The sequence below is a fragment of the Lutra lutra genome, chromosome 4, assembly GCF_902655055.1.
Source record: "Lutra lutra chromosome 4, mLutLut1.2, whole genome shotgun sequence".
In the NCBI taxonomy this organism is placed as follows: domain Eukaryota; kingdom Metazoa; phylum Chordata; class Mammalia; order Carnivora; family Mustelidae; genus Lutra; species Lutra lutra.
This window is the reverse complement of record NC_062281.1, coordinates 159,447,939-159,471,878: the sequence shown is the minus strand read 5'-3', so window position 1 is coordinate 159,471,878 and position 23,940 is coordinate 159,447,939. Positions and strand designations below refer to the sequence as shown.

Sequence of the window (23,940 nt, the reverse complement as noted above, 5' to 3'; positions counted from 1 at the left end):
GGCATATTTATTTTTCTCTTTTGTTTACTTTTGTATATTTATTAAATTTTCTCTTAATAAAAAGGTTTTTTAAAGTATTTTTGATTAAAGAAAGTTGTGTGTGTGCTCTAAAAGCAGCACTGTGAAAACTCCCATTATACTGTTTTGTTAAAGTTCTCTTCTGCCTTTTCCACTAAATCTACAGAAATTACACAATGGAATACTGTTCAGCCATAAAAAAGAAGAAATCCTACCATTTGGAACGACACAGATAGATGTTGAAAACATTACGCAAAATGAAATAAGTCAGACAGAGAAAGACAAATACTCTATGATTTCATTTATATACAGAATTAAAAACAAAAAGCAAAAAACCCCACACCAAACTCTAAAAAAGAGAGTTACCAGAGGCAGGTTACCAGAGGCAGGTGGTGGGGGAAGGATAAATGTAAGGAAGGTGGTCAAGTTATAAAGGTAAGTAAGTACTGGGGATGTGATGTACAAATGATGACTGCCATTACCACTGCTGTATGACATACAGGGATACTGTTGAGAGAGTCAATCCTAAGAGTTCTCATCATAAGAGAAATTTTCTGTCCTTTTCTTTGTATTATATCTATATAATGGATGATAACTAAACCTCTCATGGTAGGGGGGCCTGGGTGGTGCATTCTGTTAAGCAGCTGACTCTTAGTTTCATTTAGGTCATGATCTCAGGGTCATGGGATCCAGCACCCCATTGGTTCTGTTCTGCACTAAGCACAGAGTCTGCTTAAGATTCTCTCTCCCCTCTGCCTCTGCCCTTCCCAATCATGCACTCAGCTCAGTGTGCGCTCAGGTGTGCGCACTCCCTCTCTAAAATAAATAAATAAAATAAATAAAATAAACACAAAATAGTAATTGTTTCACATTATACATAAGCCAAACCATCATGTTGTATACCTTAAACTGATACAATGATGTATGCCAATTATTTCCCAATAAAACTTGGGGGAAAAAAGTTTATAGAGGAGGACTCTTACGAAGAAATTAATCATCCCCTTTTAGTCTTTACCATCTAATTTTGTCAACCGTTCATCTTCTTTCTTATTACATTTCTAAACCTCTGGGTCCCTACCGCTTTTCACTGAAGATGAAATACGTTCCCTTCTAACACAGGACTTTGTCATAATTTTGAGTAATATCAACTTTCATGTGACTGCCTCATACAACAGCTCTAATCTCCTCCAATCCAGTACACTTATGCAAAGATTCTGCTTATTTATTTATAAGTCTCATTCTTCTTTTACTAAAATGGGCCTATATTTGATTTGTTTCTGAATCCTCTATATTCTCTCAGAGTTACAGAGTCTGCATAGGCAATCGAAAAGCTGGAAAAAAAAACAAATTCCAGTTCTTATCATAGGTCAGTGGATAAGCAACTTTTGTGTAAGACAACATTACTATTATCCCTTGAATCACATTGCACATCCTATGACTACACCATGCTGTTTTTCATCCCTTTTCCAATAGACGGAAGAACAGAAAAGGATTAATGCTAAACATGGTGCTGAAATAAGAGCTAGGCTTTTAAGAAACTTGATCTATTGTACTCAAAATACTTCTAATTCTTGACCACCAAGAAAAGTCCTGTCTTCTAGAAAATAAAATGAATTTTGTTAAACAAGACTGGGATAAGCTGTCTTAATTTTCTATACATACCAACACTGTATTTTCCTGAGGTCACCTATTCTGCAACCTTAACTACTTGAAAAACATGATTACAAAACAGAAAATATGCCTTTAAAAAAAGGATAAGGGTAGTCAAAATAACAGTAGTATTTACTACCATCTAGAGAATATCTTGTTTGCCATTAGTGTAAAGCTCCTATGAGCTTCATACTAATCCTCAAAACAACCTTAAGAAGTCAGTGCTCCCCCACTTCAGATAAGACACAGAGCCTAGGGGCGCCTGGGTGGCTCAGTGGGTTAAAGCCTCTGTCTTCGGCTCGGGTCATGATCCCAGGGTCCTGGGATCGGGCCCCACATCGGGCTCTCTGCTCAGCAGGGAGTCTGCTTCCCTTCCTCTCTCTGCCTGCCTCTCTGCCTACCTGTGATCTTTGTCTGTCAAATAAATGAATGGAATCTTTAAGAAAAAAAAAAAAAAAAAAGACACAGAGCCTAAAGGTTAAGGTTTCCGAAAATCCTAAATTCCTGAGCTGAGATTTTATCTTGGCTCTAATGGTCTTCAAAGTCTGTACTGTTTTCCTTAACAGCCTACTGGAACTAGAAAGTGAGACTTACAATACAAATGTTAGATGAGGAAACTGTATTTTGAACAAGGAGTAAAATAAAGAATAGGACAGTAGCTAGATGGGGATGAGTATGAAGGCAGGGAAATATATTTTTTTAAGATGGGAATATACAGCATGTTTATATGGGGTGAGGGTTCACAAAAAGAGAGAAGTTGAAGATACAGGAGGAGTTAAAAATATCTAATGACTGAGGGGTGCTTGGTGGCACAGTTAGTTAAGCGTTGACTTTTGGTTTTGACTCAGGTTGTGATCTCAGGGTTGTGAGACTGAGCACTGCTTTGGGCTCTGCGATCAGTATGGAGTCGGCTTGAGTTTCTCTCACTCTCTGTCTCCCCCCAGCCCTGCTCGTATGCACGTGCTCTCTTTCTCTCAAATAAATAAATCTGTTTTAAAAAAGAATTTAATGACCAAGACACTAGAGATGGCATAAGGAGACAGGTAAGGGGACAAGTAGATAGAAAAACACTGAGCAGAAAAACTATAATACAAGGAGAAATAAGATAAAAATGACTAATAATGTAGGTGACTTAGGACAAGGAAGGTGGATCACTACTATAACCTCAATTTTGGTTGGCAATGTAGGAAGTAGAGTCATCTGTTCATCTTAAGAATGTTGAAGTTTAAATGCTTGGAGTATCCTATAAGAGAAATTAGACAAGAAATTCTCCAAGAAGTAAAAAGACTAAAAGGTACCACTGAGAAGCAACTTATGCTGGTACCAATCTGAAGGTCAAGAGGGTCAATCAGCAACACCAAACTCAGCTAGAATAAAAGCCAGGAAGGCAAGCGGTAGCTATGACCCTTCATGTAGAATCTCCTATATGTCAGCCTCGATGTAATATCTGGCTTAATGAAATATATAAGGTAAAATAAGATACAGAAAGTTTCAAATGTTGTAGCCAACACAGAGAGAACATGCCTTTTTTTAGCAGCCATGCCATGTTTTTATTTGATCTCTATCCTAGATGCCCAGGGAAAAAATATCAGTAAATTCTAAGCAGTAGTATTATAGGCCATGTGCTCAAATTTCAATACAAATTAACAATATTTTTAAAAGATATTTAAATGAATCATGAATAAATATTTTAAGTAGAACAAAATACATCAGACTCAATATGAAAGTTCAGCAAAATGATTGGAAATGAGATAAATATTTTTTGGTCACCTCCCTGTATATCAGACACACACACATACACACACACACACGCACACACACAAAAGGAAGGAAAAAAAGAAAAGAAAATTGGGTAAAGAGCTTTATTCCCAAAAGCCACAGAATAGATAACAGTCAGAAATAAACATAAGATCTATATGGTAAGTACACACACATACACATACATACACAGGTGCCTGTGTGCACACATATATATCCCCCCAAAACCTTAGTAATAGACAGAAGGAAAACAAATTTAAATAAGTCAATAAACATTGCATATCTAAATGGGAAGAATGAATAATGTAAAAATGCCACTTGTCCCAAAGTACAATTAAAATTAAAATTCAAAGAGATTTATCTTAGACCCTGAAACATGATTCTAAGTACATCCACAAAACTAACATGTAGGAATATGAATATGTGTATATCAAATTAAAATATGGATTATAGGGGCACCTGGGTGGCTCAGTCATTAAGTGTCTGCCTTCGGCTCAAGTCATGATCCCAGGGTCCTGGGATCGAGTCCCACCTCAGGCTCCCTGCTCAGGGGGAAAAAGTCTTCTCCCTCTTCCTCTGCCTGCCATTCTGCCTGCTTGTGCTCTCTATCTCACTATCAAATAAATAAATAAAATCTTTCAAAAAAATATGATTACAGAAAGCTCTAAAAATTAACCATACAGTATCAGCCAAATAATATACACTTAGAATAAACAGACATAATGGAGGAAAAAAGGAATGGGAGAGTACACAGAGACAGGATGAGGGTAGAAAGGATATTAATGGGGAACAGATTTCTGCTTCTGATAATGGCAATTAATACAAAGCAGACCAATCATCCTACTAAGAAGATTTTTAAAAAATCTGGTCAAACTATTTTTAAAAATCTGCTTGAAAGCACAGAGAAGCAAATAAGGCTGTGAAGAATTACAGTGCCAAAATCCTGGAGAAGAAGAAAAATCCAGGAGGATGAACCAGATATTGGAGTTGTTTTCTCTCTAAGGGCATCTGCTAATACCACATGAAGAACTGATAAATTCAGCTGAGATTTTGGTGGTCTTGCAGACCTAGAAGCAAAATATGACTGTAGAGCTTACCAACAAGGAGAGATTTTCATAAATTTTCCATACTTAAGGTCCTGAAAGGGCCCAGGAACAAAGATGAACTGGAAATAACCTGGTTTTGACAAGGACTGAAACCTGGCTTCAAATGACCTTAATTAGTGACATCAGACTGACATGATCAAGGATTGCCAGTGCTACTCACGGCCTAGAACAGGCAAATAAAAGCAAAGAAAACTTATCTGGAGAAAGATAGCATGATGCCATGCCCCCAATTTTTTCTACAATTTTTCACATACAATGTCCAACACACCAAACAACTAGGAATAGTTATAGTTATTTTTAGGAAACTGTAAAGCATTATTAACTAATTATATACCTAATCTATGACCCAAAAATTCTACTCCTAAGACTACACCAAAAGAATGAGTATATATGGTTACCAAAATATTTATAAAAATACCCATAGTAGCTTTATTCATCATAATCCAAGACTAAAAATAATCCTGATCAATAGAAAAATGAATAAATTATAGTATAGTCATACAGTGGAATACCAAAGGGCAATAAAAAAGAATTGGTTTACTGAGACAAACAACACAGATGATTCTCACAGATATGAGCCATATCAAAGAAATATATATTTTATGATTTAATTTATATGAAGGTCAAGAATAGACAGAAATAATCAATGTTGATAAAAGTCAGAATAGTGATCATCTTGAGGGGAGCACTGACTGGTAGAGGCACACAGAAACCTTTTTGGGCAATGGAAACACTAAGTCTTGGTGAATGGTGATTACTGATATACACAGATGTCACTAATCACTGATGAGTACACAGGGTTAAAATTAGTACATTAGATACAACACAAAAAAATAGCTAAGACAATTTTCAAAAATTATAAACCTAGAGGACTCAAACTACCAGATATCAAAACTGAAACTACAGTAATTAAGAAAGCATAGTATATATGCAAGAATGGACAAACAGACCCATGAAACAGGGCAGAGACTAGAAAAAAATTTACATATATGGAGGCACTTAATTTATGACAAAGTAACATTATAGAGTGATGAGAATAAGAAAAGTTTTTTCACCAAATAGCATTTTAGACACATATATATAAAATAAAAATGAAATTTTATCCCTACTTCAAACCATAGATAAAAATGAAACCCAGGTAAAGTGTAAATCTAAATGTAAAAAGTAAAGGTATAAGGTTTTTGGTTAGAAGACAGAAGATAGAAGAGCATCTTCATAACTTAGGGTAGGGAAAGAATTCTTAAACATGACCAAAAAAAAAAAAAAAGCACTAAGCATAAAGAAAAAATTAATAAGTCAAACTACATTATTAAATTAGGCTATATTAAAAGTAATTTGTTCATCAAAAGAACAAGAACAACTAATAGATAAAAAATGCAAGCCACAGAGTAGAAGATATTGCATCACAGGTAACTAACAGAGGATTTGTAACTAGAAAATATAGAACATTCCTACAAATTAATAAGAAAACCTGATACAGAAATGAACAAAAGACATGGGGCGCCTGGGTGGCTCAGCGGGTTAAGCCGCTGCCTTCGGCTCAGGTCATGATCTCAGGGTCCTGGGAACGAGCCCCGCATCGGGCTCTCTGCTCGGCGGAGAGCCTGCTTCCTCCTCTCTCTCTGCCTGCCTCTCTGCCTGCTTGTGATCTCTCTCTGTCAAATAAATAAATAAAAAATCTTTAAAAAAAAAAAAAAGAAATGAACAAAAGACAAACATTTCACACATATTATAAAAAGGTGCCCAGAAAAATTGATAAATAAATGAAGAATTCGTCCACCTGATTTGTCTTCAGGGAAATGCCAAATAAAACCATTATTCACCCATCATAATAACTAAAATGAAATGGTCCAGCAATGCCAGGAGTTGGGAAGGACATGGAGAACTACTTTCATCCATGGCAGAGTGTATACTGGTAGAACAACACTGAAACTGTTTGGCATTGTCTGCTCATGTTAACCCTAAGACACAACAATTTTACTTCCTTTGTACTAAATAGGAATGCGTACTCATGAGCACCAAGTCATGTAATCAGGAGTGCTCAGAGCAACATTATTCAAAATAGCAGGGCACCTGGGTGGCTCAGTGGGTTAAGCCTCTGCCTTCCGCTTGGGTCATGATCTCAGCGTCCTGGGATCGAGCCCTGCCTCGGGCTCTCTGCTTGGTGGGGAGCCTGCTTCCCCCTCTCTCTCTGCCTGCCTCTCTGCCTACTTGTGATCTCTCTCTCTGTCAAATAAATAAATAAAATCTTTAAAAAAAATAGCAAAAACTAGTAACCTAAATGCCCATCAATGTCCACAAAGAACAGAATAAATAAATTGGAGTAGAGTCATGTAATAAAATATGACTTTACAGCAGTAAAGATGAGTGGATTAGTTACAACAACACAGGTATCCAGATTGGCAATGAAGAAGTCAAACTCTCTCTCTTCGCAGATGATATGATTCTTTATATGGAAAACCCAAAAGAATCCACCCCCAAACTACTAGAACTCATACAGCAATTCAGTAACGTGGCAGGATACAAAGTCAATGTACAGAAATCAGTGGCTTTCTTATACACTAACAATGAAAATACAGAAAGGGACATTAGAGAATCGATTCCATTTACTATAGCACCAAGAACCATAAGATACCTGGGAATAAACCTAACCAAAAAGGTAAAGGATCTGTACTCGAGGAACTACAGAACACTCATGAAAGAAATCAAAGAAGACACAAAAATATGGAAGACCATTCCATGCTCTTAGATTGGAAGAATAAACATTGTTAAAACGTCTCTACTGCCTAGAGCAATCTATACTTTTAATGCCATTCCGATCAAAATTCCACTGGTATTTTTCAAAGAGCTGGAGCAAATAATCCTAAAATTTGTATGGAATCAGAAGAGACCCCGAATCACTAAGGAAATGTTGAAAAACAAAAATAAAACTGGCGGCATCACGTTACCTGATTTCAAGCTTTACTACAAAGCTGTGATCACCAAGACAGCATGGTACTGGCATAAAAACAGACACATAGACCAGTGGAACAGAGAAGAGAGCCCAGATATGGGCCATCAACTCTATGGTCAAATAATCTTTGACAAAGCAGGAAAAAATATAGAGTGGAAAAAAGACAGTCTCTTCAATAAATGGTGCTGGGAAAACTGGCAGCTATATGTAGAAGAATGAAACTCGACAATTCTCTTACACTGTACACAAAGATAAACTCAAAATGGATAAAAGACCTCAACGTGAGACAGGAATCCAGCAGAATGCTAGTGGAGAACATAGGCAGTAACCTCTTCGATATCAGCCACAGCAACTTCTTTTAAGATATGTCTCCAAAGGCAAAGGAAACAAAAGCGAAAATGAACTTTTGGGACTTCATCAAGATCAAAAGCTTCTCCACAGCAAAGGAAACAGTCAACAAAACAAAGAGGCAACCCACAGAATAGGAGAAGATATTTGCAAATGACAGTACAGACAAAAGGTTGATATCCAGGATCTATAAAGAACTTTTCAAATGCAACACACACAAAACAGATAATCATATCAAAAAATGGGCAGAAGATATGAACAGACACTTCTCCAATGAAGACATACAAATGGCTATCAGACACATGAAAAAATGTTCATCATCAGTAGCCATCAGGGAGATTCAAATTAAAATCACATTGAGATACCACCTTACACCAGTTAGAATGGCCAAAATTAGCAAGACAGGAAACAACGTGTGTTGGAGAGGATGTGGAGAAAGGGGAACCCTCTTACACTATTGGTGGGAATGCAAGTTGGGGCAGCCACTTTGGAGAACAGTGTGGAGATTCCTCAAGAAATTAAAAATAGAGCTACCCTATGACCTTGCAATTGCACTACTGGGTATTTATCCCAAAGATACAGATGTAGTGAAAAGAAGGGCCATCTGTACCCCAATGTTTATAGCAGCAATGGCCACGGTCGCCAAACTGTGGAAAGAACCAAGATGCCCTTCAATGGATGAATGGATAAGGAAGATGTGGTCCATATACACTATGGAGTATTATGCCTCCATCAGAAAGGATGAATACCCAACTTTTGTAGCAACATGGACGGGACTGGAAGAGATTATGCTGAGTGAAATAAGTCAAGCAGAGAGAGTCAATTATCAAATGGTTTCACTTATTTGTGGAGCATAACAAATAACATGGAGGACATGGGGAGATGGAGAGGAGATGGGAATTGAGGGAAATTGGAAGGGGAGGAGAACCATGAGAGACTATGGACTCTGAAAAACAATCTGAGGGTTTTGAAGGGGCGGAGGGTGGGAGCTTGGGGGAGCCAGGTGGTGGGTATTAAGGAGGGCATGTATTGCATGGAACACTGGGTGTGGTGCAAAAACAATGAATACTGTTATGCTGAAAAGAAATTTAAAAAAAAAATAGAAAAAGAAAAACCGGGGGAGGGCTGGGTGGTGGTGGGGGGGCAGTGGAGCAAAGGCAGAAAAAATCCACAAAAGCAAACTATCATATTCATTGAACACTATAGAAGGGAGCTCAGCGAGGTTAAAAAGTTATCCTCAATAGTGCTTCCTTCTCAGGAAGGGGCGCCTGGGTGGCTCAGTGGGTTAAAGCCTCTGCCTTTGGCTCAGGTCATGATCCAAAGGTCCTGAGATCAAGCCCCGCATTGCATTGAGCTCTCTGCTCAGCAGGGAGCCTGCTTCCCTTCCTCTTTCTCTGCCTGCCTCTCTGCCTACTTGTGATCTCTGTCTGTCAAATAAATAAATAAAATCTTAAAAAAAAAAACATTCAGGAAAAAACTAAACTCAATTAAGAATAAGTCAATTATCATACGGTTTCACTTATTTGTGGAGCATAACAAATAGCATGGAGGACATGGGGAGTTAGGAGAAGGCAGTTGGGGGAAATTGGGAGGTGAACAATGAGAGACTATGGACTCTGAAAAACAATCTGAAGGGTTTGAAGAGTTGGGGGGTGGGAGGTTGGGGGAACCAGGTGGTGGGTATTAGAGAGGGCACGGACTGTATGGAGCACTGGGTGTGGTACAAAAACAATGAATACTGTTATGCTGAAAATAAATTTTAAAAAATGATTAAAAAAAAAAGAATAAGCAAAGGATAAAAGTCAAATATATACCTGGTTCTTGTGTAAAAAAAATAATAGTGAGCAAAAGAAAAAATTTCCTACAATAAAGGCAGCTAAAAGATGTTTGTAAAAGAGATCACAACTATAATCTACTATTTAAAAATTTAAAAAGTTATACAAGATATTGAAGAGCTACATAAATCAAAAAAGTGAGAGGGTATAACTCAGAAAGGAAGTAGAAATAGGGGAAGTCATTTCAGAAATGAAGAATAAACTAAAACAAAGGCAAATGAAAAACAGAAAAGCCTTAAAAGAAATAAAAAGGAGATTTTTTTTAAATCAAAGAGAAAAAAAGATTTCTAAATGAGAGAAAATAACAAATATTAAACAAAAAAATCCAACATACTGTAACAGCAGACCCTGATGAAGAACACTAAGGCAAAGGAAAAAAACAAATACTAAGCAGTATAGTTCAGGAAACTTTGCAAGAATGAAAAAAGATTAGAAGCTACAAATGAGAAAGCACACATACTACTGAAGAATCCAAGTCATACAAAAACAACTTCAGGACATATTCAAAACTATTAGACTTTAAAGATAAATATAAAACACTTTGGGCATCTAGGCAAAAAAATGACTTATAAGTGAAATAACATTAAACTTTGAGAAAATTATTTAAATACCTGAGGGAGAACTGGGTTAAGTTAGGCAAAAACTGAAAGAAAAAAAAAGAAACTACAAAATTAAGCAGAGAAAATATTAATTCATGTGAAAACAGAATTCTTGCCAAGAAAAGTTACCATAATATATTCACCACATCGTTCAGCTAAAAATACTTTTTACATGGTCATATGTAAACCAAAATTGTGGTACAACAGTACTAAGAGGAGAAAAAGACAGAGAAAGGACAGGTATATGTTTCCGGACAAACAGAGAACGTATGAGAAATAGTTAAATCCTCATTTTCCATAAGGGAAAGTACAAATAATGTCTAAAACTGAAAAAATGAAAATGTTTCAAATGTAATATAAGCATGTCAGAGATACATGGGTGAGTACAAAGAATGTAAACAAATTTTAAAAAATTAAACCTAGTCCCTGGGCAATGGGAAATGGTGGCAGAGAGGGATGTTACAGGACAGCTGTTTTTGTAAGAAGCTCTGTAGACTACATATAACTCTGATATAAAGAAAAGAAACATAATTATATAACTAACTAAAATGATTTCAATATAAGTAAAAACCAAATTTGAAAAGGTAAGGCATTAATAGCTACATATATGCATGTATTTATATATGAATGTGTATGTGTGTATGTGTATATGTATGCATACATCCGGTCTGACAGCAAGTACTACAGAATAATAAAATCAATTGCTTTGTAGTTCTCTGGGAGAAAAGTTCTATCTCCATGTGCATAATATGGCTACTCCTTCCATTTCAAAGAACCTGCCTTGCTTTGACAGTGCAAATTCAGTATTTGTGAATTTGAAAGAAAAAAAAAAGGTGATACTTCTTTTCAAATAAATAATAAAACTTAAAAAAAAAATCAGGGGCACGTGAGTGGTTCAGTCCGTTAAGCATCTGCCTTTGCCTCAGGTCATGATCTCAGGGTCCTGGGATCAAGACCCATGTTGGGCTCCCTCTGCTCAGTGGAGATCCTGCTTCTCCCTCTCCTTCTGCCCCTCCCCTGCTCATGCTCTCTCTCTTGCTCACTCTCTCTAGAGTAAATACAATATTTTAAAAAATAAAAAATTAAAAGAAAAACATTTCATAAAGAAAAGGAAAAAGGTTAAGAATTAAGCCAGGGAAGGCAATACTTCCATAAGGGATAGGACCAAAGTAAAACAAAAGTACCCCACTCTAGCCAGAACCATTCTGAAAGGGGCCAAATATGCAAGCAGAAAATGGCCAAGAAAACATTCATGAAAATATTACATGGGTATTTAGTATTGCCAGTTATTATTTCTGTGAATCATTTCCAGCGAAGAAAGAAAAATAAATGCACCTATTACCAAAATCTATTTCCAAATATAATTCGCTTGTAATTCCAATAGGTTTGGTAAAGGTATCGATGGTCTCAGAAGTAAATATGGTCTCAGTAGGAACATAAAGTTGAAAAACAAAGGGTTTAAATAGAAAACAAATATAAGATTTGTGTCAATATACTATCTACCTTGCAAATCTACCACCCGCTCAACGAACAATGGCCATGCAAAGTGAAGTGATGAACTAAACCAGACAGGTACCCCTGTGATTGCAAGTGTCCAGCTGTAAAGAAATTGCCTGAAAAGTAACTGCTTGGGCTTGATTTATATATTATCATAAGAACCTAGATAAACTTCTACTGAGAAAAACTATTAGTTTCTATGAACAATTCTCTATTCCTTTATACTTAGAAATTATATTTTGGCAAAAGTACTTCGGGAAGAAAGACCTTAAATTATTAAAGGAAGCTGACTAATGCTGCTAGAAACCACATAGCAAGTTGATGTAATCACATCTATGGGAACATATAGCATAATTAATCATTTTATAGTTGCCCTTTTTCTTGTAACTAAATAATGACAATTTTCCTCATTCCTCTATAAAAATCCTCATTTTCACATGTACCTTTTATAAAGTGTGAGTTACAGAGTAGATACACTGTGATACTCCAGAAATCCTACTCACATACAGCAAATCAAAAGCACAGTAAATACCTTGAGAGTGCCAGAACACCGAGAGCCCTCTGCACCAGCAAGAACAACTGCTCTCGTCACATCCTTTGGATGCCTGTTTACCTGCCCTAACTACAAAGATGAACTGGTTGCCATGTATTTATCACTGTGCATTTAAAATGTGAATCCTGGGTCCTACAAGCCCTCCCTGAGGATTGAGGCAGGGATACTCGCATTCATAGACATTGGAGGATATATTCTCAGCCTTCAAATCTTCACCTGAAAGCATTTTAATACTCCAGACACCAGGTGAGCGCTAATTCCCATAAGCTTAAAAAGCAGGAGCTCCACTGAAACTGCAATTTTTCCCTACAGGCAAGAGAAAGCAATATAGATACCTCCTAATCCACTACAATATAAATAAAAATCACATTTTCTCTGTATCAAGTGTTAAAGGGAATGAGGCCAGAGAAGCTATTAATTATAAATTTTTAATTACAAAGTAGATTTCCTAACCCAAGGATTATAACACTACCAACAGCTGCCATGTCTCCCCAGGACAGGCCCAACAGTCATAAAAACAGCAATAACAGACAGGTTTATGATGCATTATGATATTTTAGTTAACTCTCTACTGAGGAGCTAGTATGTGCCAGGTATTGCTATATGCATTAGCGATACGGCAGTAAACAAAATAGGAAAAATCTCTGCTCTTATGAAACTGTCATTCTATTGAAAGAAAAACGTAAATAATGTATCAGTGCTACAAAGAAAGATAGGAGGACCATTCATTCCTATTTGCCCTGGACAGTATCCTTTTTATACCTGTTATCTTCAGGGAACTATTAAAAGCATACTCTTTTACTTAAAAGTATCTTGGATGTAAGATATAATAACTCTAAAGATAATGGGATAGGTAGAGATTGAGATATTGACCAACAGGTGCTATTTTAGATACTCTGGTGAGAAAAGGCCTCTTATTATGATGATAAATTTCAGCAATGACTAGAAAGAAGTGAGGGAGGAAGCAACATGGATGTCTGTAGGGAGAGCTTTTTCGTTCATATATTCTGTGTGTGTGTAAGAGAATCTATAAACCTTCACTGAGAAAGGATGAAAATATACCATTTCAATAAAGAAGTCTATGAAGTAGAAAACTTTTCATTCTGTTTCTTGCCTAAAAATGGTTCCCAGGGTGTGGTTTCAGCTATCACCAAGTTTATTCTGGTAGATTCCAGGACTAAAATAGTTTCCCTAGAGAGAATGCCTTCTCTATTAATATAAAACTGATTTATTATGGCTTTTAATATCATTGGCACTTAATATCATTTTATATATCATATGTTTCCCTAGACTTTAAGTGATTCTGGACTTCTGGGGTTTCCTTAGGGGTGCAGATATGATGTGAAATGTAACTGTTAAATTCCCCAGTAAAAACACTAGTAATAATAACAACATACCACCAGTAATAATAAACAAGAGACATTTTTAGTGTTTACTTTGTGCCAAGGACTTTTCTAAGCATCTTAACTGAAATTATTCAAGGATCTGACCATTTGTCAGACTGTCCAGTTAAGGAGGTTGTTGAATCTCCTTAAGCATGTTCAATTTGCTTCTAAATAACATAATCTCAATTAACAGATACTGGATTTTAGACCAACAAGTACGCATTCGTTTTGTATGTTACACAATGGAAAATGATACATGTGACTCACGATCCCAATAGTAGACTACTACTGGTAGGTGGGAACTCTGGAGGAGTCCACAATGATTTCAGTGTTTCCTTACCTGAAATTCTTCTCTTTGCTTCCATTGACCTAAAGTCCACTTTACTTCTTTGGGCTCAATTTTATATTTTATTTAAAGGAGCTATTTCTACCATCACTCTGTGTTTAAGTTTAAAGGCTTGGGGCTATGGAGGCTCACTGTAGGGACAACTATGAGAATTCTCCACAGCTTTCGCCTTCTTTCCCCTTCAGTCAGAGGCCTATGTGGTTTTTAGAAAGGAGACACATGCACCACTTGAACCAAAGAAAAACATGTATAAGCTAAGTGAAGAGCATATTGTATTTCCTCACCCAACTATAATTAGAATAAATCTCAAAACTTGATGAAAATCATGGATCACAGGCCTCTTATTCTTCAGAATATGGAAGATGTGAGGCCCTGAAGGTGCTGTAATTTTGCTACCAGGAATTTTACTACCATAAATGAGGTGAAGATTCAGGAAGACACAACAATTATAAATATATAAATAATTAAAACAGGGCTTCAGCACAAATATATCAATACAGGTCCAATCAGGAGAGACTACATAAGGAAAATTTAATATCAAGAACTATTAACTATAATGGCAGTTAAAGTAATGAGGGAATGCCTAGCTGTAAGAGAACGTAAAAGAATATCGGAATAGCAGCTCTGAGGTCTAAGATCCCATTACTCCTGGGACCCAGAGCACCCAAGGGAGTTCTCCCCAAGCTCTCCTCTCCAGTGCTGAGATCAAGAACTTGTTCAAGAGAGTACAATCTTTGCTCACTGAAAGAAAAGTTGTTCACTTTTCTGGAAGTCTCCTAAGGAACTTGCCAGAAACCAACCACATAGCCAGAAATCAATAACCAGGGAGCTTATTCAGAGAGGTGTTTCACCAGAGGCACTTCAGTACAAAACTACAAACAATACACAATTGAAACCACACTACCAATGGGGAAAGCTAGAGGACACTGCTGTCGGTCACCCTGTACTGCAATACCTGAGCACCAAGGAAGGCTCAAGCGCCACAGGAACCTGCTGTTGGAAAAAGCCAGCATACCAGCACCTGGAAGCGAAAACATTTCCCTCTGGAGTGTTACTCCAGGGCCCTCTACTGCGTGAAGCTTCAGTGCCAGCTGAGGGGGAAAAACGTTTTTTTTTAAAGGAACCAGATCAATTTCCACAGAGCAGCCAAAAAGGCTGGATTTGGAACGGAGGAGTGAGAAATCAATAACCAGAACATTAGATGAAGCAAAAAACTGAAAAAAAAAATGAAAGGAGAAACAGAAAATTCAGTAATTAGAGCTGCATATTCAAATGCTCCCTCTCAGTAATTGGTAAAATAATCAGGCTTCCCTTATCCCTCAAGAGATAAAATCAGCAAAAATACAAAGGCTTAAATATTATCAAACAACTTGACCTATAGAAATTGATTGATATAGAATATCTCAACCAACATCAGCAAAATACACATTTTTTCAAGGGCAAATGGAATACTATCACAGATAGAAACCTTGGGATATGCTATAAATAAATTTCAGTAAATTTAGAAGAACTGAAATCCTATAAAGTTTGTTCTAGTACCACACTAGAATTAAGTTTGAAATCAACATCGTAAAGAAATGTAAAAAATATGAAAATATTTGGAAATGAAAGAACATTTCAAAATAACTCAAACATCAAAGAAGAAATCAAATACACACAAATTAGACACTATCTCAAAATTAATGGAAACAAAAAATAACATCAAAATTTAATAAGTGCAGCAAAATCAGTGTCGAAAGAAATTTTAGCTTTAAATGCTTATATTAGAAAAGCAAAAATATCTAAAATCAACTATCTAAACTTCTATTTTAAGAAACTCAGAAGAGCAAAGCATGCACCAAGGAAGTAGAAGAAAGAATAGTAAAGATTAAAATAAAAATCAGTAAAATTGAAAATAGGAATACAGAGAAATATCATGAAATTAAAAAGTGGTTCTTCAAAATTATCAACAAAATTGATAAGCCTGTAGGCTAAGCCGTCCAAGAAGAAAATGCAAATTATCAAAGGGAGGAATAAATTAAGAAACATCATCACTACTAATCCTCCAAAAATAAAAAATGTAAGAGTAAAGTATGAACAACTTTAAGCAAACAAAGTAGACATCTTAGACAAATTTCTGGAAAGACACAAATATCAGAGTTAACTCAAGAAGAAATAGATACATAAGAAAGAACTGATGTAGTAATTTAACCCCCCTTCTCCAAAAGAGCCCAGGTCCAGGTGAATTCTAATAAATACTTAAAGATAAAATAATATCAATCTGGGGCAACTGGGTGGCTCAGTTGGTTAAATGGCCGACTCTTGGCTTCAGCTCAGGTCATGATCTCGCAGTCATGACATCAAGCCCTGCATCAAGCCCTGCGCAGCCTGTTTCAGATTCTCTCTCCCTCTCCTCTCCCTCCTGCTCACTCTCTCTCTCAAAAAAAGAAAGAAAATATTAAAAAAAAATAATTATCACTCCTATACAAACTCTTCCAGGAAATAAAGGATACATTTCTCAATTCATTTTATGAGACTAGTATTACCTTGATAACAGAGCAAGACAGAAAAATTACAAAACTACAGATCAAGTTTCTCATAGATATAAAAATTAATAACAGACACCTCTGTGGCTCAGTAGGTTAAGCATCCAACACTTGATCTCACCTCAGGTCTTGATCTTAGGGTTGTGAGTTCAAGCCCTGCACTGGGCTCTATTCTGGGAGTGGAAACTACTTAAAAACTGTATAATTGATGGGTAGGCAGATGGGATAATTGGGTGATGGGCATTAAGGAGGGCACCTGATATAATGAGCTCTGGGTGTTATATGCAACCACTGAATCACTAAAATCTATCCCTGAATCTAACAATACACTATGTTAACTAAATTGAATTTAAATAAAACTTTTTAAACAAATCATTAACAAATATTAGAAAACTGAATCCAGGGGTGCCTGGGTGGCTCAGTGGATTAAGCCTCTGCCTTCGGCTCATGTCATGATCTCAGGGTCCTGGATCAAGCCCTGTGTTGGGCTCTCTGCTCAGCGGAGGACCTGCTTCTCCCTCTCCCTCTGCCTGCCTCTCTGCCTACTGGTGTTCTCTATATCTCTGTCAAATAATTAATTAAAATCTTAAAAAAAAAAAAAAGAAAACCGAATCCAGAAAAATATAAAAAGGATTATATACCATAACCAATTAGGATTTTTCCCAAGAGTGAAAGATTGGTATACCATTGAAAATCCATAACGTAATGAACCACATTAATAGAATAAAAGGGAAAACACATGAAAAACACATAGAAAAGCATATAACAAAACTCAATACTCATGTATAATAAAAGCTCTCAACCAGTTAGGAACAGATATCTTCATCTTTTATCAATAACAGATCTTCTAATGAGAGTTTTTTAAAAATCTACTATAAAAACTACAGCTAACATCAAATTTAATAGAAATAATGTTTTTCCCTCACATCAGAAACAAAGCAAGAATGTTTGCTTTCACCACTTCTTTTCAGCAATGTACTGGAAGCTCAAGCCAAGGCAATAGGGCAAGAAAAACATTAAAGGCATACATATTAGGGGTGCCTGAGTGGCTAGTTAGTTAAGCATCTGACTCTTAGTTTTGTCTCAGCTCATGATCTTGGGATCCTGCGATCAAGCCTCGCATCAGGCTCTGTGCTCAGTGGGGACTTTGCTGGAGATTCTCTCCCTCCTCCTGTCCCTCCCCCAACTAAAATAAATGAAAAAATCTTTAAAAAACTTTTTTAATAAAAGGCGTGTAGATTAGAAAAAAAAAGTAAAACTACATTTATTTATTCTCAGACCATATAATTCTGTATATAAAAATTAACTTACAAAAAAATCAACATGAACAACAAAAACCCTACCTGAACTAATAAGTTTAGCAGATTCAGGGTTCAAGATAAATATGTAATATCAATTTTATTTCCTCAGAATAGTAAATGAGAATTCAAAAATAAAATTGAGAAAGTAATTCTATTTTTTACCAACAAAAATAATGACATACTCAGAAATAAATTTAACAATAGCATCAAAAACAATGACACACTTAGAAATAAATATAACCAAAAAAATGCATGACCCGTGTACTAAAAACTCCAAAACACTGCTGAAATTAAAGATTATCTAAAAAATAAAATAATAAACACACCATGTTCTCACATCACAGAGTTCATAGTTTATGAAGGCATCAACACTATTCCAAGTCACCATTCTTCCTCCCAAATTCTTATACGGAAATTGACAAGCTGACTCTAAAATGTATATGGAATGTAAAGAACCTAGACTGAAAGTGAAGGGATGGAGAAGCATCTTTCATGCCAATGGGCCTCAAAAGAAGGCTGAGGTAGCAATTCTCATATCAGATAAATTAGATTTTAAACTAAAGACTGTAGTCAGAGATACAGAAGGACACTGCTTCATTCTTAAATGGACTATCCACCAAGATGATCTAACAATTGTAAATATCTATGCCCCCAATATGGGAGCAGCCAATTACATAAGAAAACTATTAATCAAGATAAAGTCATATTGATATTAATACATTAATAGTAGGAGATCTTAACATGCCTCTCTCAGTAATAGACAGATCATCCAAGCAGGAAATCTATAAAGAAATAAGAGAATTGAATGACACATTGGACCAGATGGGCCTCATAGATATATACAGAACATTCCACCCTAAAACAACAGAATACTCATTCTTCTCAAGTGCACATGGAACCTTCTCAAGAATAGACCACATACTGGGTCACAAATCAGGACTCAACCGATACCAAAAGACTGAGATTATTCCCTGCATATTCTCAGATCACAATGCTTTGAAACTGGAGCTCAATCACAAGGAAAAGTTTGGAAGGAACTCAAACACCTGGAAGTTAAAGACTACCTTGCTTAAGAATGCTTGGATCAACCAGGAGATCAAGAAGAAATTAAACAATTCATGGACACCAGTGAGAATGAAGATACTTCAGTCCAAAACCTATGGGATACAGCAAAGGTGGTCATAAGGGGGAAATACATAGCCATCCAAGCCTCCCTCAAGAAAATTGAAAAATCCAGAACACACCAGTTGTCTCTACACCTTAAAGAACTGGAGAATCAATAACAAATTAAACCAACTCCACACATAAGGAGGGAAATAATCAAGATTAGAGCAGAGATCAATGAGGTAGAAACTAGAGATACAATAGAACGTATCAATGAAACTAGGAGCTGGTTTTTTGAAAGAATCAATAAGATCGATAAACCAGTGGCCACAATAATCCAAAAGAAAAGAGAGAAAGCTCAAATTAATAAAATTATGAATGAAAAGGGAGAGATCACAACTAACACCAAGGAAGTAGAAACAATCATCAGAAGTTATTGTCAACAGTTATATGCCAATAAGTTAAGCAACCTAGATGAAATGGATGCATTCCTGGAAAACTATAAACTCCCAAAATTAAACCAGGAAGAAACTGACAACCTGAATAGATGGATATCTAGTAACGAGATTGAAGCAGTGATCAAAAACCTCCCAAAAAACAAGAGCCCAGGACCTGATGGATTCCCTGGGGAATTCTACCAAACTTTCAAAGAAGAAATAACACCTATTCTCCTGAAGCTGTTTCAAAAAAACTGAAGCAGAAGCAAAACTTCCAGAGTCTTTTTATGAAGCCAGCATTACACTGATCCCCAAACCAGGCAAAGACCACACCAAAAAGGAGAATTTCAGACCAATATCACTGATAAATATGGATGCTAAGATTCTCAACAAGATCCTAGTAAACAGGATCCAACAGCACGTTAAAAAGATTACCCACCATGACCAGGTGGGATTCATCCCTGGGTTACAAGGATGGTTCAACATTCGCAAATCAATCAATGTGATAGAACAAATCAATAAGAGGAGAGAAGAACCACATGGTCCTCTCAATTGATGCAGAAAAAGCATTTGACAAAATCCAGCATCCATTCCTGATTAAAACGCTTCAAAGTATAGGGATAGAGGGAACATTCCTGAACTTCATAAAATCTAACTATGAAAGACCCACAGCAAATATCATCCTCAATGGGAAAAAGCTCACAGCCTTCCCGTTGAGATCAGGAACACGGCAAGGATGTCCACTCTCACCACTCTTGTTCAATTTAGTATTAGAAGTCCTAGCAACAGCAATCAGACAATAAAGAGAAATAAAAGATATCCAAATTGGCAATGAATAAACATATACATAGTATACAATCCAGCTTATATCCATATATTCATAACAATACTGTTCATAAGAGCCAAAAACTAGAAATAATCCAATGTTCATCCAAATGTCCATAAAATAGAAATAATGTTAAATGTAGAAAAAAATTTTAGGAGAACTGCCTTCATGAACTCTGATCTATAAACATGCTGTGTCATTTCATTTGCTTTTTTAAGCTGATCTTTAATTTCACTCCAATGTTTTGGAGTTTTGGAAAGGGAAATATATTTCATACAACAGAATACTAACTTGTCAATAAAGAGGAATGAAGTACTAATACATAAAACAACATGGATAGATCTCAAAAATATTATTTTAAGTGAAAGAAGCCAGACACAAAAGACTATATATTATATGAATCTATTCACATGAAATTTCTAGAAAAGGCAAAGAGAGAAAATCGATCTGTGGTTGTTGGGGATGGGAAGTGGGCATAAGGAATGCTGGTAGATGACCATTAAGGAAATTTTCGGGTCATGGCAGTATCACAAATTGAATTGTGAGGATGGTTCACAACTGCATAAATTTTCTAGAAATCATTTAACTACAATTACAATGGTGAATTTTGTGAAATGCAAATTATGCCTCACTGAAGCTATTACTGTAAGGGAAGAAGAGAAGAATGACTCTGGCTTTCTTACAAGAACTAAGAGTTCTTGTTTCAGAGTAAACAAATTGCTAATAAAGAAGATTTCTTTTATAGAGGAATTCCAGCTAATAAATCCAGAAAGTGACAATATTAGGAAAATCATACTTTGTAATCCCTACTTAAAAGACGGATCTCAAAGTTACTTGAGGAAAGACTGATGAGGAACTTTGCAATGAAGAATTAGGCTGGTGCTGCCTGGAGCTAAATCATCAATTTTAACATCACTAAACTTAAGACCATCAGACTCATATATGACTTGATATTTTACAAGTACACTGCATCAACTCTGAAGGATTCTTTTTTTTTTTTTTTAAAGATTTTATTTATTTATTTGACAGACAGAGATCACAAGTAGACAGAGAGGCAGGCAGAGAGAGAGGGGGAAGCAGGCTCCCTGCTGAGCAGAGAGCCCGATGTGGGACTCGATCCCAGGACCCTGAGATCATGACCTGAGCCGAAGGCAGCGGCTTAACCCACTGAGCCACCCAGGCGCCCAACTCTGAAGGATTCTTGCCGAAAAAATAAAATAAGCCTGAATCTAATCAAACCTCTACATCTAATTATCAGTTTACATAATACAGTAATAAACAACTCAACAGCCCTTTAAGGAAGCAATCAGTCAAATCCAAGTTAAAGGATACTCTAAAGGACTTGGTTTTTCTAGTAAATTCATAGCTGTAAAGGAGTGCCTGGCTGGCTCAGCTGGTGGAGCGTGTGACTCTTGACGTTGGGGTTGTAGGTTTGAGCCCCACAATGGCTGTGCAGATTACTTAAAAATAAAATCTTAAAAAAAAAAAAGTGAGGGGCACAAATACAGAGAAAAAGATTCAAGAGGTAAATGCTGATACATAGAGTATGAACTATACCTTGATTGGATTCTGATTTTAGCAAACCAACTGTAAAAAGATGTTTTGGTGACAAGTGGGGAAATCTTCATAATGACTACATATTTGATATTATTAAGAAATTATTAATTTTCTTGCATGATACCAGCATAGTGGTATGCGTGTATGTGTATCTAGAATACTTGTGGTAAAATGATGTAAAGATTTGCTTTTAAAGATACCTACAAGTACTTTAAGTGGCAGAGTGCACATGTAATAAGACTGATAATATGTTGAAAATTGTTGAAGCTGGACAATAGGTATATTGGACTTCATTGTCCCATTCTCACCACTCTTAGTATGTTTTTAACTTTTCATATTAATACGGTTAGTGGACAATGAAAGACTGTAAACCTAAGAGAAAAAAAGTAAAAGAAAAAGGGGAGCCACAGCTCACAAGAGAGATCAAAGATAAGGACTGACATGTAAGTCTTCAGAAGATAGATAGAGAATACATGAAGCCTAGTCTTTGGAGAGCAGAATATAAGGAGAAAAATAGAAAATAAATACATAAAAAGAGGCCAGAGAAGTAAAGCCAGTGGAACAGTAATATTTAAAGACAGAGCAGAGAAAGAGGAGTTTGAGAAATATACCAAAAAGTAGAATCAGTAAAATGGGAAAAGACCTAAGAGAAAAACTAAATCAGGAAAAGCAAGGCAAGAAAGTTTCCAAATAATAATAACCACCATAATAACCACTAAGTACTCTTCTTATAGTCCCCAAATTTCAAATCAAATAGAAAAAAAGGGGTATCTGTGTAGTTCAGTCAGTTAAGCATTCAACTCTTGGTTTTGGTCCAGGTCCTCCTGATCTAACGGTCTGTGAGACTGGGCCCTGTATGGGGGCCTGAGCTCAGCAAGAGTCTACTTGAATATTCTCTCCCTCTGTCCCTTCCCCCGCTCCCACTCTCCCACTCTCCTTCTCTTTCTCTCTCTCAAATAAATAAATCAATCTTTAAAAAAACCACAAATATTAAAAAAAGAATTATGTTTTGAACAAAAGAATTTCAGAATGAAGTAATTATCTCATATTTAGATGAGATAATACTAGATATTAGATAAAATTTAGATATTTAGATATCAGAATTCATATTTTCTAAGATACACAACACAATTTCCCAGTTACTGAAGATGTACAAGAAATAATAACATTTATTTAATGTTAGTTTTAAAAAAGACATTTACCTACTAATACCAAACTGCCACCTACCTAATCCACCACAGTGAAAGATAGAATATCAAGCACTAGAACAACTACAAAAAAATAAATAAGGTATTGACACTGGCCATAAAGAGTTCTCTGGAGAAGAATCATTAAACTGTATAATTCACAAAGATAAGACAGTAAGCTGGCCCTATTTCTCCCCATATGCCCAGATTCCAGCATGGTGCTGGGTTCCATGTTTCTACAAGGCTGGAATCCCAGTGGGGTGCAGGGGGGAAGAACAGGTGACATTGATGATGCCCATTATTGTTGATGTTTTGAACCACAGATATTTACTAGACCAAACTGGTGATCTCAGATCCCTCTCTAATCACAAGAATAAATAACAGAGCTTTTCATTTCATACCCAGAGCTTGAGTAACTTATTCCCAAGTATATATACAGCTTTGCATAGCTGCTCTCAAAAATAGTTGTATCTTTTTATAGTTGATTCCTGGTACTTTGAGGAATTTACTACTACTCACAGTCTTGAAAATGTCACTTCAAATAATTTACCAACATATTAGATGCAATACAAAATGCAAATCATATATAATTTTAAGCTTCCATTACTTCAATCTTCTATTATTTACTCTATTAATTTGTAATACACTGGGGTTAGACATATGCTTGTTTGCAGGGCAAAGCCCCACCCAACGTGGATCTCTATTTTTACATCAAAAACACTTCATATCATCTAAATCAATATAAGGTTCAAGTAAGACTTTTTGATACCAACAGACCTAACACAGAATAAGCAAAAACTCTCAGCCTCTGTATAGCATATGTATATTTTACTATTTCCAGGTATATTCTGAAAAATGTTTTTAAAAATTGTTTTAAAATTATCAACTCAAGATTTTTTTAAATTCTTAGTAGACTCTTTTTAACTTTTACCTAACCCAAGATTAAGAAGCATAA

At 36.0% G+C, this 23,940-nt stretch overlaps 1 protein-coding gene across 3 annotated transcripts in view; it reads right to left on the bottom strand.

Annotated features, from left to right (window-relative positions):
- Positions 1-23,940, bottom strand: part of SPATA6 (spermatogenesis associated 6) — a 145,285-nt gene that overhangs the window by 102,122 nt on the left and 19,223 nt on the right. The window lies entirely within an intron of this gene.